A 13,501-nucleotide genomic window follows, 5' to 3' on the forward strand; every position below is an offset into this window, starting at 1 on the left:
GGTAGGATTTTCAAATACTTAGGCGAGTACTGGACTGCAGCTAAGCCCCCGAGTGGGAGGCTGGCTCACCACTCGGTTGGATTTTCAAATACATAGGCGAAACGGGTTCGCAGCTAAGCCCCCGAGTGGAAGGCTGGCTCACCACTCGGTAGGAAATTATTTTTACCAACTTAGGTGAAACGGATTCGCAGCTAAGCCACCCGCTGGGGGATTTCCCACGCAAACAAAAACAATAACAATCACTGGGAAAATTATAACGCTCTTGTCTTTGATAAATAAACTACAGAAGTTTTTCTTATTACATCTCATCCGAGTGAGAATTCAAGTATAAAAGGGGCGAAGCAGCTCCGCATCCCAGGCTCGTGGCTCATCAATCTGGCGATCGACATTATAAAGGTGGTACGCTCCATTGTGGAGGACTCTGGTGACTATGAAGGGACCTTCCCAAGTAGGAGCGAGTTTATGTGGTTTCTGTTGATCCACTCGGAGGACCAAGTCTCCTTCTTGGAAGGCTCGACTCTTCACATTTCTGGCATGGAATCGATGCAAGTCTTGCTGATAGATGGTCGATCGGATCATGGCCATTTCTCTTTCTTCTTCCAGGAGGTCGACTGCGTCCTGCCGGGTTTGTTCTGCTTCATCTTCAGAGTAGAGCTCGACTCAGGGTGCGTTGTGAAGCAGGTCACTCGGCAAAACTGCTTCGGCCCCGTAGACCAGAAAGAATGGGGTTCTTCCGGTCGATCGGTTCGGGGTTGTCCTCAATCCCCAAAGAACTGATGGAAGCTCGTCGACCCATGCACCTGCTGCGTGCTTGAGGTCGCACATCAATCGAGGTTTCAGTCCTTTGAGAATTAAGCCGTTTGCTCTTTTCGCTTGTCCATTCGACTGGGGGTGAGCGACCGAAGCATAGTCGACTCGTGTGCCCTGAGAGGCGCAAAAGGCCCTGAATTTGTCGAAATCGAAGTTTGACCCATTGTCAGTGATGATGTTGTGCGGAACTCCATATGTGAATATCAACTCTCTGATGAAACTGATAGCAGTGCAAGCATCAAGATTCTTCATAGGCTTAGCTTCAATCCATTTGGTGAACTTGTCGACTGCTACTAGCACATGAGTGAAGCCGCTCCTGCCCGTTCTCAGTGGTCCAACCATGTCCAGCCCCCAAACAGCGAAGGGCCAGACGAGTGGAATGGTTTTCAGGGCTGGCGCGGGCTTGTGCGACATATTGGAGTAATACTGACATCCTTCACATTTGTCGACTATCTCTTTCGCCATTTCATTCACTCTTGGCCAGTAGAATCCCGCTCGGTATGCTTTAGCCACAATGGTCCGAGAGGAGGCATGATGACCACAGGTCCCCAAGTGGATATCATCAAGGATCATCTGACCTTCTTCTGGTGTTATACACTTCTGACTGACTCCAGCCGCGTTTTCTCTATACAACCGTCCCTTTACGACTGTAAAGGCTTTGGATCGACGGACGATCTGTCGAGCCTCTTCTTCGTCCTCCGGGAGTTCTTTCCTTAGGATGTACGTGATGTACGGTATTGTCCAGTCGGGAGTGATGACCAAGACTTCCATGATCAGGTCGACCACAGCTGGAACTTCAACTTCAGTCGGATCCGTGGCACTTTTTGGCTGCGGGGCCTCTTCAGTGAAGGGATCCTCCTGAATTGATGGTGTGTGGATGTGTTCCAAAAACACATTGCTGGGAATGGCTTCTCTTTTGGAGCCTATTTTTGCCAAATTATCAGCTGCTTGATTTTTCAGTCGGGGTATGTGATGAAGTTCTAACCCCTCGAATTTCTTCTCCAGCTTTCTCACTGCATTGCAATAACCAGTCATGGCTGGACTTCTGACGTTCCACTCCTTCATCACCTGATTAACCACCAAATCTGAGTCGCCATAGACCATGAGGCGACGGACGCCGAGTGAAATGGCCATGCGCAACCCATATAAAAGTGCTTCATATTCTGCCTCGTTATTGGAGGAATCAAAGTGGATTTGAAGGACATATCTGAGCTTATCTCCTCGGGGGGAGACCAATACTACCCCGGCACCAGAACCATTCAACATTTTGGAACCGTCAAAGAACATGGTCCAATGCTCCGAGTGAACCTGAGTCGGCAGTTGTTGTTCAATCCACTCGGCGACGAAATCTGCTATTGCCTGGGACTTGATAGCTTTCTTTGCCTCAAACTTGATATCTAGAGGAAGGAGTTCAATCGCCCATTTTGCCACTCGACCAGTTGCATCTCTGTTGTGCAGGATCTTTGACAATGGAGCGTCGCTGACGACTGTAATGGAATGATCAGAGAAGTAGTGAGCAACCTTCTTTGTGGTCATATAAATCCCATATACAAGCTTCTGATAATGAGGATATCTTTGCTTTGACGGGGTCAAAACTTCAGAAATATAATATACTGGGTACTGAACTTTGAAGGCTTTTCCTTCTTCTTCCCGCTCGACCGTAAGTACCATACTGACGACTTGTCCCGTGGCTGCGATGTAAAGCAGCAAAGGCTCTTTGCTGATTGGGGCAGCAAGCACCGGCTGGGTGGAGAGCAGAGCTTTGAGCTCTGCAAACGCTGCATCAGCTTCAGGAGTCCACTCGAACTTGTCTGACTTCTTCATCAAGCGGTAAAGAGGCAATGCCTTTTCACCGAGACGAGAGATGAATCGACTTAAAGCGGCCAAGCAACCAGTAAGCTTCTGGACGTCGTGCACTCGCACAGGACTTTTCATTTGGAGTATAGTACCGACTTTTTCCGGATTGGCGTCGATTCCCCGTTCGGAAACGAGGAAACCGAGTAACTTTCCGCCAGGAACTCCGAATGTGCACTTTGATGGATTAAGCTTGATATCATACCTCCTGAGGTTGGCAAATGTTTCAACAAGGTCAGTCAGCAGGTCGGAACCCTTCCGTGACTTGACCACAATATCGTCCATGTATGCTTCCACATTCCGACTGATTTGAGTGAGCAAACATTTCTGAATCATCCTCATGAATGTGGCTCCAGCATTGTTGAGGCCGAATGGCATGGTAACATAATAGAAGCACCCGACCGGAGTGATGAAAGCTGTTTTGATCTCGTCAGGCCCATACAGACGGATCTGATGGTACCCGGAATAGGCGTCTAAAAAAGACAGTCGCTCACATCCCGCAGTCGAGTCGACTATCTGGTCGATGCGGGGGAGAGGAAAATGATCTTTTGGGTAGGCCTGATTGATATGTTTAAAGTCAATGCACATGCGAAGTGACCTGTCCTTCTTGGGGACCATGACAACGTTGGCGAGCCACTCGGAGTGGTAGATCTCTCGGATGAACTCCGCTGCTAAGAGCCGAGCCACCTCCTCACCAATAGCCTTTCTCTTCTGGACGGCGGACCGTTGAAGATGTTCTTTGATAGGTTTTACTTTTGAGTCGACTCGTAGGCGGTGCTCAGCCAGTCCCCTGGGAACACCCGGCATGTCAGAAAGCTTCCATGCGAAAATGTCCCAGTTCTCACGGAGGAACTGGATGAGCGCTTCTTCCTATTTGGAGTCGAGTGTTGTTGAGATATGAGTCGGAGCAGCACTGGGATCGGTCGGGTGGATGTGAGCCGGCTTCGTTTCGCCAGACGACTGAAAAGCTGATTCTGTAGCGGGCTTCTTGGCTCGCAATAAATCACTCGAGTCTGCAGTCTTCTGGTATTCCTGCAGCTCCACCACTGCCATCTGAGCATCAGCGATTTTTGAACCTTTCTGAAAACACTCTTCTGCTTTCTTCCAACTGCCCATAACAGTGATCACACCTTTGGGACCAGGCATCTTCAATTTGAGATACACATAACATGGTCGGGCCTTGAAGCGTGCATAAGCTGGACTGCCCAAAATAGCGTGATAAGCACTCTGGAAATCTACAACTTCGAACGTCAACTTTTCTTTGCGGTAATTCTTGGAATCACCGAAAACCACATCAAGAGCAATCTGGCTGAGTGACTCAGCCTTCTTCCCAGGAATGACCCCATGGAAGCTCATGTTGCTGGTACTGAGTCTGGACATCGGAATGCCCATCCCTTTCAACGTCTCAGCATACAGTATGTTCAAACCACTGCCACCATTCATCAAGACTTTGGTCAGTCAAGTGCCTTAACAACTGGGTCGACCACCAAAGCTTGCCTCCCAGGGGTGGCAATGTGCGTTGGGTGATCGGACTGGTCGAATGTGATGGCAGTCTGAGACCACTTCAGATAACTGGGTGTTGCCGGAGCAACCATATTCACCTCACGGTTGATAACTTTCAGTCGACTTTTGCTTTCAACATTAGCAAAAATCATCAGGGTGGAATTGACCTGGGGGTATCCATCTTCACTGTCTTCCTTGTCCTCAACTTTGTCCGACTCCTTTTCCTTATCTTTGGGCTGCTTGCCCTGGAACTGCTGGATCAAGAGCCGACACTGTCGAGTGGTATGTTTCGGGTAAATGAACTTACCCTCTTCATCTTTATTGGTGTGGATGTGACATGGCAAATCCAACACATCATTTCCGTCTTGGTCTTTAACTTTCTTGGGGTTCCAAGGTCCTTTGGGTTTCCCCTTAAACTTTCCTTGAGTTACAGTTAAGGCTTCCCCAGGAGCAGCTGGCTCGGGTTTCCGCTTCTGTTTCCGATTGGAATTTCCTTCGATTTCTTGAGCGACTGACTTGAGCTTGCCACTCGTGAGTCGATCCTCATCTTCACCATTAGCGTACTTGGTGGCAATCTCCATCATCCGATTCAGAGACATATCTCCGGTTCGACCGAATTTCAGATTCAGTTCTCTGTACTTGACGCCTTCTTTGAAGGCACAGACTGCTTGGTGGTCAGGCACATTCTCTACCATGTGATGTAACGTGATCCATCTCTGGATGTAATCCCTCAAAGTTTCATTCGGCTTCTGCACGCAAGACCGCAGTTCTGTCAGCCCTACCGGTCGCTTGCATGTTCCTTCAAATGTGGTGACAAACACTCGGGCGAGATCTTCCCAAGTGTAAATGCTGCTGGGTGCTAACTGATTCAGCCATGCTCTGGTCGAGCCCTCCAACATGAGAGGCAGGTGCTTCATGGCCACTTCATCATTGCCACCGCCAATCTGGACAGCCACTCGGTAGTCTTCAAGCCAAGTATCGGGCTTGGACTCACCAGTGAACTTATTGACTCCAGTCGCCAACCTGAAGTTGGGAGGAATCACAGCGGCCCTGATGGATCTACTAAAGCACTCTGGCCCCGACACATATACTCTGCTGCTGGTCGGTGCATCTCTGTCATGACCTTCTCGGTGAGCTATGTTCCTGTCGACCAAACCTTGAACGAGAATGGATCTCGCATCAAAGCCTGGTTCCCTAGGGTCGACTGGAATCCTTCGCCCAACACTAGGAGGGCGACTGTCATCCTGCTGTCGAGGCACATATGACCCGCTCCTCGGGGGAGGGGTGGGCACTCGACGTCGATCGTCATGATCGAATCGGTGATCATACTACTCACGGTTCCCGTACTGATTACGCTGGTCCCCATGTCCCTCATGCCTCGGGGGCGATCTTGGGCTATGAGCCGACTGGACTGTGTCTGCAGCAACGGATCTGCTATGAATCCTGTTCCGCGACTGAGAAACAGCGGAATTCTGGTCTCCTGCTGCCCGGAGTAACGCTCTGATCTACAGCAAGCCTCTGCCAGCCTCCGACTAGGAAGGTTGAATCGACTCTGCTATACGGACTGCAGCTGCTAAATTCTAAATCGGAGTTCGATATACCTGCGGGGGCGGAAAGAGCTGATGTCGACTGGATTCTGGAACCCGTTGTCGCGCACGCTCGTCGAGTGCTCGCTAGAGGTTCTCCAGTCGAGTGCGCTCGACCAAGTTTGCTAGGTGCGTGTCCTCCAAGGCACGAGCCTCGGGGGTTTCTCCAACGATAGGAGTGTGCAGTGCATCCATGTTCCGGCGATGAAGTTCTTCTCTCTGCAGCGATGTGAGAGGCTCGGGGAGATATTCCTCATGGGGACGCGACAGGTCGCCTCCACCTGCGCCTCCGTCGGTGCGGGGAAAACTGGGAGGACTAGGCGGTCCATCGACCATCAGAACCTCCGCCGCCGGATCACTGCTGTCGCACTCGGATGCGGTCTCTGCGGAGCCAGTCGACAGGTCGAACAGGCCGTAGAGGGATTCGTCGGGCTCGATCGCCGCGACTTGAGGGGTGGCCGACTGGCGTGCCACCGCGTGTCTCACCAACCGCTGAAGTCTCGACCGACCGGAGCGCTTGCGCCGGTGGGAAACAGGGAGGGAGGACAACACAGGAGCCGGCTGATAGTGGGTCGACGGTTTTCGCAAGAGGACGCCGCGGACGCACGCGCGAAAGTGCATTGCCCCACGGACAGGGAGTGTGTCCATGTTGAGCGGAGCCTCCTGAAGCCAAGCGGAGTCGTCGGCGATGAACGTGAGCGCGCCGAGACGGATCTCGCGGCCCTCCACCAAAACTCCGCCAAAAACCATGATGATTTGGATCGGAAAAGATCGCAAGTCCTCCAACAAATCGCTAAAACACCTGCCCCATGGTGGGCGCCAACTGTCGTGGTTCTAAGTCTGACAGTAATGTAGGGGGTTAGGTATGGAGAGGTAAGGTCTTAGCTATGGAGCAGTTGTAAGCACACGAGGTTTACGAGTTCAGACCCTTCTCGGAGGAAGTAATAGCCCTACGTCTCGGAGCCCGAAGGCGGTCGACTGGATTATGCATGTATGAATTACAGGGGTGCGAACCCTTTACACTGAGGAGGGGGGTGGCTTATATAGAGTTCGCCGGGCCCCTCCGGCCCTCAGTTGTGCAGGGTTTAAAATACATTAAGGTCGGGCGTTACTGGTAACGCCCCTAATAAAGTGTTATGATGACCATAAAAGCTACTTAATAACCGACTGTTAGCGTGCGGAGTGCCTTTAGGTCTCCTAGCCGTCGAGTGGTTGGATCTTGGTCGAGTGATTGCTTCTTGGTCGAGTGTCTTCGAGTCTGTCGAGTGGAACACCTCCAAGTCGATTGAAAGGTGATTTGTTCTAGAGATGTCTTTGGGTAGGGCAGTTGGGACAAGTCCATGACCCTACCCTAGGTACATAGCTTCATCAGTAGGTAGGTACGAAGTGTGCTCTCATGACATCCTTCATTTGCGCCCAAGTAGTGATGGGTGGTTCACCTCGTGCCTCTCGGCGCTTGATAACTTTTTCCCACCAAATGAGCACATAGTCTTGGAACTCAAGGGATGCCATCGCGATCTTCTTCTCTTCTTCATAATTGTGCAAACGGAAGATCTTGTCAACTTTCAATGCCCATGAAAGGTATTCTTCGGGATCGTTGCTTTCGTTGAACTTGGGCATGGTGAACTTGAGCTTGCCATAACATTGCTCTTCATTGTACTGGGGTCGGGGATGATGACGCCCATGTTGTAGATGATTGTTCAACTCATGGTGCTCTTGGCGCGGAGGGTTGTTATCCTCGTGTTGCTCTTTTCGTGGAGGATTTCCATTGTCTTCATGATGTTGATTGACTTGTTGTTCTTGGCGAGCTTGTGGAGGAGCTTGTCGAGCTCGAGGAGGAACTTGTTGATGCACGCGAGCTTGAAATCTTTGTTCTTGAATTTCTTCGTGAAATGCTTCCTCTTGTTCACGGGCTTGTCGGCTTCGGTCGGCAACGGCTCGACTCGAATCGCGTAGAGCTTGTTGTGCCGCAAGTGCTTGAGCGTCACGAAGTTGTTGTTCTTGATGTTGTGCCTCGGCATCTTGAGCATTTTGGTGTAGACGCGCGCGTTCTTCCTCTTCATGTTGACGTTGTCGTTGCCGTTCTCGTGCTAGCGCAAAGGCTTCTTGGGTTTCACATCGTCGATGCTCTTGCGAGTCGGTGTCGCGTAGAGGATTGAGGTTTGCGTGATGTTCATTGCGTGCGGCACGTCGAAGAGTGTTTGAAGACGGTGTACTTGAGCCGGAGAGGGTGAAGTCGGAGTGGCGGCTTGAACGGCTCCGTCTTTAAGTGGAAGACGAGCGGTTGAGCAACAAAGCACGAATTTCATCCATCCTTGCGTCATTTTCTTGCTTGTGATCGTCGAGCTTGTGGTCGAAGTAGTCCCTTGTACGTTGCTCGGAGAGTCGCAAGTTGGCGGCAAGGTTGTCGATGCGCTCACTCATAGCTTGTTGCTCTTGATGCAAAGCACGTTGTGCACCAAAGAGGTGACTCTCGGTGACGAAGGAGTTCATGTCGTCGTCTTGCTCCATGAAGAGTGGGTTGGTAGAAGTACTTGGCCTATCCATTATTCCAAGACAAATGTGAGTGGTAGAGAGAGAAGAACGAGTACCAAATGTACCTTGACCGAAGTTGAAAGTGGATCGAGGATCACTTCAATGTAGGACAAGGAAATAGCACAATTGGTATGAGTTCTTGTCAGTTTCTCACACCTACACAAGTAAAAGCTTTTGGTGGAGCTTGGTTAGGATGGTGGCACAAAATTTGATGCAATTGTAAGTGAGCTTCAATAATGTTGGAAAAGATTCGCAAGATGCAATGTAACAAGTAGACCAAGCATATAAGGTACACAGAAACACACGCGCAAAAAAGATAAGTGGGGTTGTGCAACCAAGGGTGAGCCAAAATGTGGAATCCACAAAAATGCTCTTGTTACACAACACTAGAGAGACTCTAGCACGATTGCACGATAGGCGGATACAAGAACTTGTGCACAACCTACTTAGCAAAAATGCAACGACTTCTATCCCAAATATTTTGTATGCAAGGTGTTGCTATGATATGATCCAAGATGATCGAGTATGACAATCTTAATGTTGTATGATGCTATGATTCTTGCTTAAAAGCTCTTTGCTTATCTTTCCTCTATGCTTAAAAGCTTGTTTGGCTCTTTGATGAATGAGCTCTTTTCTCATACAATGCTTGACGAACCAAGATAGCAAGTGAGTATGCGATGACAATTTGGTGACACAAGAGATGATACCAATATAGGCAACAATGATGTGTGTATGCTATGGGAAGTATGATCACTAATGTGCACAAGTCTCATTGCCGGCAATACTCAATGGCTAGTCTCGATGGGTAAGCAATGCAAATGAGTAAGGCTATGATGGCTATCAATGTAATGGCAAGAGTGATATGTCCAATAACAAGATGAGGTTACTGGTCTTGCTTCTGGTATGGTGTCAAAATGGTGGCACGAATACCATGATGTAGTCGAGGTGGTCGTTGTTGATGACGCGTCCGTGGCGAAGATGAGCGGCGATGGTGTCGATGTCGAACTATACCTAAATAGCCAAAACACAAAAGGATACGGTACCGCAACTCAAATTCTCAAACCTCGAAGTGGCAACATGTGTCGGAGTGCGAAATGGGCACAAAGGGGGTAGTATGCGGAAGTGGTGATGGTGTATAAGTGGTGGGCAAAGATGCCAGTCGGTTTCAACTGAAACTGGGTGGGGCGGTAGTACCGCTTGTGAAGGCGGTAGTACCGGTTGGTGCTTTAGCGGTAGTTCCGCTCGTGCGGGCGGTAGTACCACTAGGGTCGGGAAGATCGCAAGATCTGGATCGGGGATGGGTTTTTGGGACGAAAAAGGATGATTTCGTTGTCGAAATTCGAGCGATTTCAAGGATGGAAGATGGAGAGAAATGGGGAGATGCTAGATCCACTTGAAACCAAGCAAATCCACGGATCAGATCCAACAAAACATCAACACACCAACAAATCACAAAAAAATGGGGCTATTTTTGGTGGGAATTTTTGAATTAGGACGAAAAACAACAAAATAAGGCTAGAAACACAACGGGGAGGCTCCGAAATCGTGATCAACCTGGCTCTTGATACCAAGATGATGTAGGGTAGAACCCTATAGGCCGATCTTTCACGAAAGGAACGGATCTCGATAAGAACACGAGGAACACAAAGAGGGGAAACACAAGGGGAAACACAAGAGGAACCCTCAAACTAACAAGAACAAGTCACACATGTGCAAGATCCTCGGGTACAAAGAACGATACACCGTCCACGGACAACTAGGTACGATACAAAGGGTAGCCGGTTCTTCTCCGAGAGGAGGTCTTGATGTTCTTCCCTAAAGAGGGGTCTTGAATCGCTTGGGGGATCTTCTCCGGTGGAGGCTCGAATCTCCGAGGAGAAGGTAACCAAGTGGATGAGCAAAGCTCTCACACAAAATATGAGCTAATCCTTTGCTAACCCTAGTACGGAGCTAAGGGATAAGTAGATATAGTCCAAGGGGGGTAAGTTGGGGGATACATGGGGTGAAACCCTTGTCGCTGCGCGTAGGCAGGGCGGTTGTACCGGTCATGGGGGCGGTTGTACCGCTGGGAGTTCAGGTACTGGTTCCTGGAGGCGTTCCCGGATGCGCTCAACGGTTGTACCGGTGCGCGGGGCGGTTGTACCGGTCTGGTGGCTGTTGCAGGGATAAACTGGTGTTGTACCGGCCTTGCACCACTTGATGTCAGGAGCTTGACTGGTAGTTGACCGGTGGCCGACCGGTTGTACCGCCCAAGCGGAAGTTGGGCGGTGCATGGGCGGTTGTTCCGGGACTTCTGAGCTGGGATGATGTTCTTCATGCTCTTGATGTCCTTCTTGCATCGTGACTTCTCCTTGGTTGCTTACATGGTACCTAAGCACACAAAGCATCTCCGTTTGAGGTAGTAGCCATGTCTCAAGTGGGTAAAAGGGAAGTTCAACAAGGAGAGAGTTAACCTCGTTCTCAATGGCTCTCGCACGGGCTCTTGTCATGGGTCCAAGTGGTGTCGTGGGAGATGTAGGTAGGTCCATGGGGATGGTCTTGGGATGCTCCGCATCAGATATACAATGTAATTAAGAAATTAATGGCTGGAGGATCCTAAACTAACATATGGCATTTAGTTTCAATTTCTCTTTACCTGATTGTGTTACATATGCACAATCACCATACTTGACATAGGTCCCTGCACTTCCGTTGACGAGTATTTTGTCAGCATCTCGATGTGGATGTAGAACTTCTAGATGATCTTCGTCATGTTTTACATTGTTTCTCGATACTTTTTACTCCAATGTGGAGGTCAGATTCTAGCTGATATATCTTCATGATTTACCTTGTTTACCAATGTCCCAATGTGGACGTAAAGATTATAGCTGATACATCTTCATGTTTTACCATGTTTACCAATGTCCCAAAATTTTGTTTCGTCTTTGCTTTGAATTAGTTTTCTCTTACTTTGACTTAGTAGGACATTTATTTGAAATACTAAATTGTGGTGTTGCATCCTCTAAGGACCACTGAATCACGTTGTGGTGCGGGCGCCTTGATCTCGCATGCGGCTGTCTAAAGCCCTAGGGGCCAACCTCGCTCGAGCGTCACCGGCCAGCTCTCTTTTGCACAGGAGAAAATGGTTAGATATATGTGCCTCCTCCGTCTCTTATTCCCTGAAACGTAATTTGATGACTCATTGATGTCACACTCGCTTAGGATTAAACTGCACGGGTTAGATTGGCATTTTGCCATGTGTTTAATTACTACATGCACTGCACACTAATCCATGTATATATTGGCTCCCCTATATATACCTCCGTTGGTCAAAAGTTTTGACTTTTGAGTTTTATCAGACATGAGTTGCAGCAATTTTCAGTTACTTTTCTATGCCTGCCATTTATCTCTGAACCGTTGTGATGGAGATTGTAATACTATGTTTAGAATATGTCAGTCCATATGCGAGATCTTCTTTTCAACTTGGTAAACATGATTATAAGTTACACATCTATACTTTACAATCATATGAGATATGTGTAATTAATGTGTCTGCATTAGAACTTTCATTGGGAAATTGCATAATAAGATCTTATAAAACCATCTTGTCATACACATTTTTCTGAATGGCAGATGCAAGTGCGAGGTAGCTAGCTTTGCACTAGGTTGATGTGAATATTTACTCTTGTTTTGCACTGGTACTGAAACTTGGTAGTTCATAAGGATTGGTAGCACGGACTGGAGAATCGTCCGAACCATCGTGGACACACCAGGGGCAGGGGCTGCATGCTGCCAAGGCCGAGGCGACTGCCAAGAAGACTGGGCTCGATGTAGTGACCAAGGAGGCACAACGTATGCTCTTCTAATTAGTATGATGATTTGCATATGTAACAGTGCTACTCTCAATGGATTTGCTAACAATCTTCATATTTTCGCATTTGCTAACAGTAGCTTATATGTATGGTATATGTGTCTTGGAATCTTGGTAGTGGTTTAGTGGTTCTTCCTGTTAAGTTGTGCATATGAGGTACAACTCTTTCTCCACATGGGCCTTACAGGTCATAATACCTTTACAAGTACCGTGCTAATAAAAAGTTTCTTGATTACGTTTATTATTATTTCCATTGCACTATACTTTATTTCATTCCATTGCTCTCCATTATTTTGGTATCAAGTTCTACAAATGCATGTTCTGGTACAATATTTGTTTTTTCGAATGCTGTCTTTTTTGCTAATAAATCTATGGTCCAATCTGGATTCAAAATCTAAGAAATTTATGGCCTTGTGTAAATAGTTGCAGTTATACTATGATGGATTGTGTCTACTTTTTTATGGAAAACAGAGAAGCCGATTATTCTGTTTGGAAGACGGGTATCCTAAATTCTAATTCAGTCATTAGTTGATACAACAATGTCCTCCGCGAAACTGTGATCCGGGCGAGCCTAGCTTAGCTTGGGACCACTGGAGATTGTGTGGTGCAAGGGAGACAGACTCCAACGGATATTGTGTCATGCTCACCGACAGCAACATGGATAGTGAGGTCATTGCCCTACATGATTGCCCTGTTTCCAATATGTTGGGTAGTCCTATTTGGTTGATTGTATCTATAGTATGTTGGAAGCAGATGTAACCTCATTGATTTTCACATTAGAGGCCTCTTCAATATATCTGATCTTTCTGTATGAGGAGCCTACAGTTTGTAATGTTCTATTTCTTTTGTGAAACCCCCACAAGTTGTATATGAACCATATGCATTAGACATTCCCACATGTATTTATTCTTTTTTTGAAAGGAATGCTAAAATTCTTATGTTCAACTATAATTTAAAATATCCAGTCCTTTCAGCACGGTCAAGTTTATACTTGTTGGTGGACACGTGTGTTGTACGTGTGTGTGGTCGGCAACGATGGTGGCGCACTGATGGTGACGGCGAGGAGGCCGGATTCCGAAGCCTAGATGTGAGGGCCGGATTCTGGATTCCGTGCCTAGGCGGGGATGCCGGAGGTGGAGGAGAGGTCGAGAGGGCCAACGGCGGAGGGGAGGGGAGGGAGAGGTCGAGGGATCCGACCGGAGGGGAGGGGAGTGATATGAGATAGTGGGAGAGCTGGAGAGCCGGAGAGCGCAGGCCGCCGGAGCCGAACCTGCAATCGCTTGCCGCCCTTGCCTTCAGCAGTTTCAGCTAGGTTAGCAAATGGGGATTCATTTGGAATCGAAGGAGGGAGTGGCACGAAGAC

General features: G+C 48.4%; 1 long non-coding RNA gene across 2 annotated transcripts in view; it reads left to right on the plus strand.

Annotated features, from left to right (window-relative positions):
* LOC123102819 (uncharacterized) overlaps positions 1-13,054 on the plus strand; it is a 60,550-nt gene extending 47,496 nt beyond the window's left edge. The window contains exons 6-7 of one of the 2 annotated variants that reach the window (XR_006449396.1): positions 11,295-11,412; positions 11,983-13,054. This is a non-coding gene — a long non-coding RNA (uncharacterized lncRNA). The remainder of the gene's footprint in view (positions 1-11,294; positions 11,413-11,982) is intronic. The other variant, XR_006449393.1, reaches the window with a different exon arrangement.
* Positions 13,055-13,501: the final 447 nt, after the last annotated feature.

This window comes from Triticum aestivum, chromosome 5A, assembly GCF_018294505.1.
Source record: "Triticum aestivum cultivar Chinese Spring chromosome 5A, IWGSC CS RefSeq v2.1, whole genome shotgun sequence".
Classification (NCBI taxonomy): Eukaryota; Viridiplantae; Streptophyta; class Magnoliopsida; order Poales; family Poaceae; genus Triticum; species Triticum aestivum.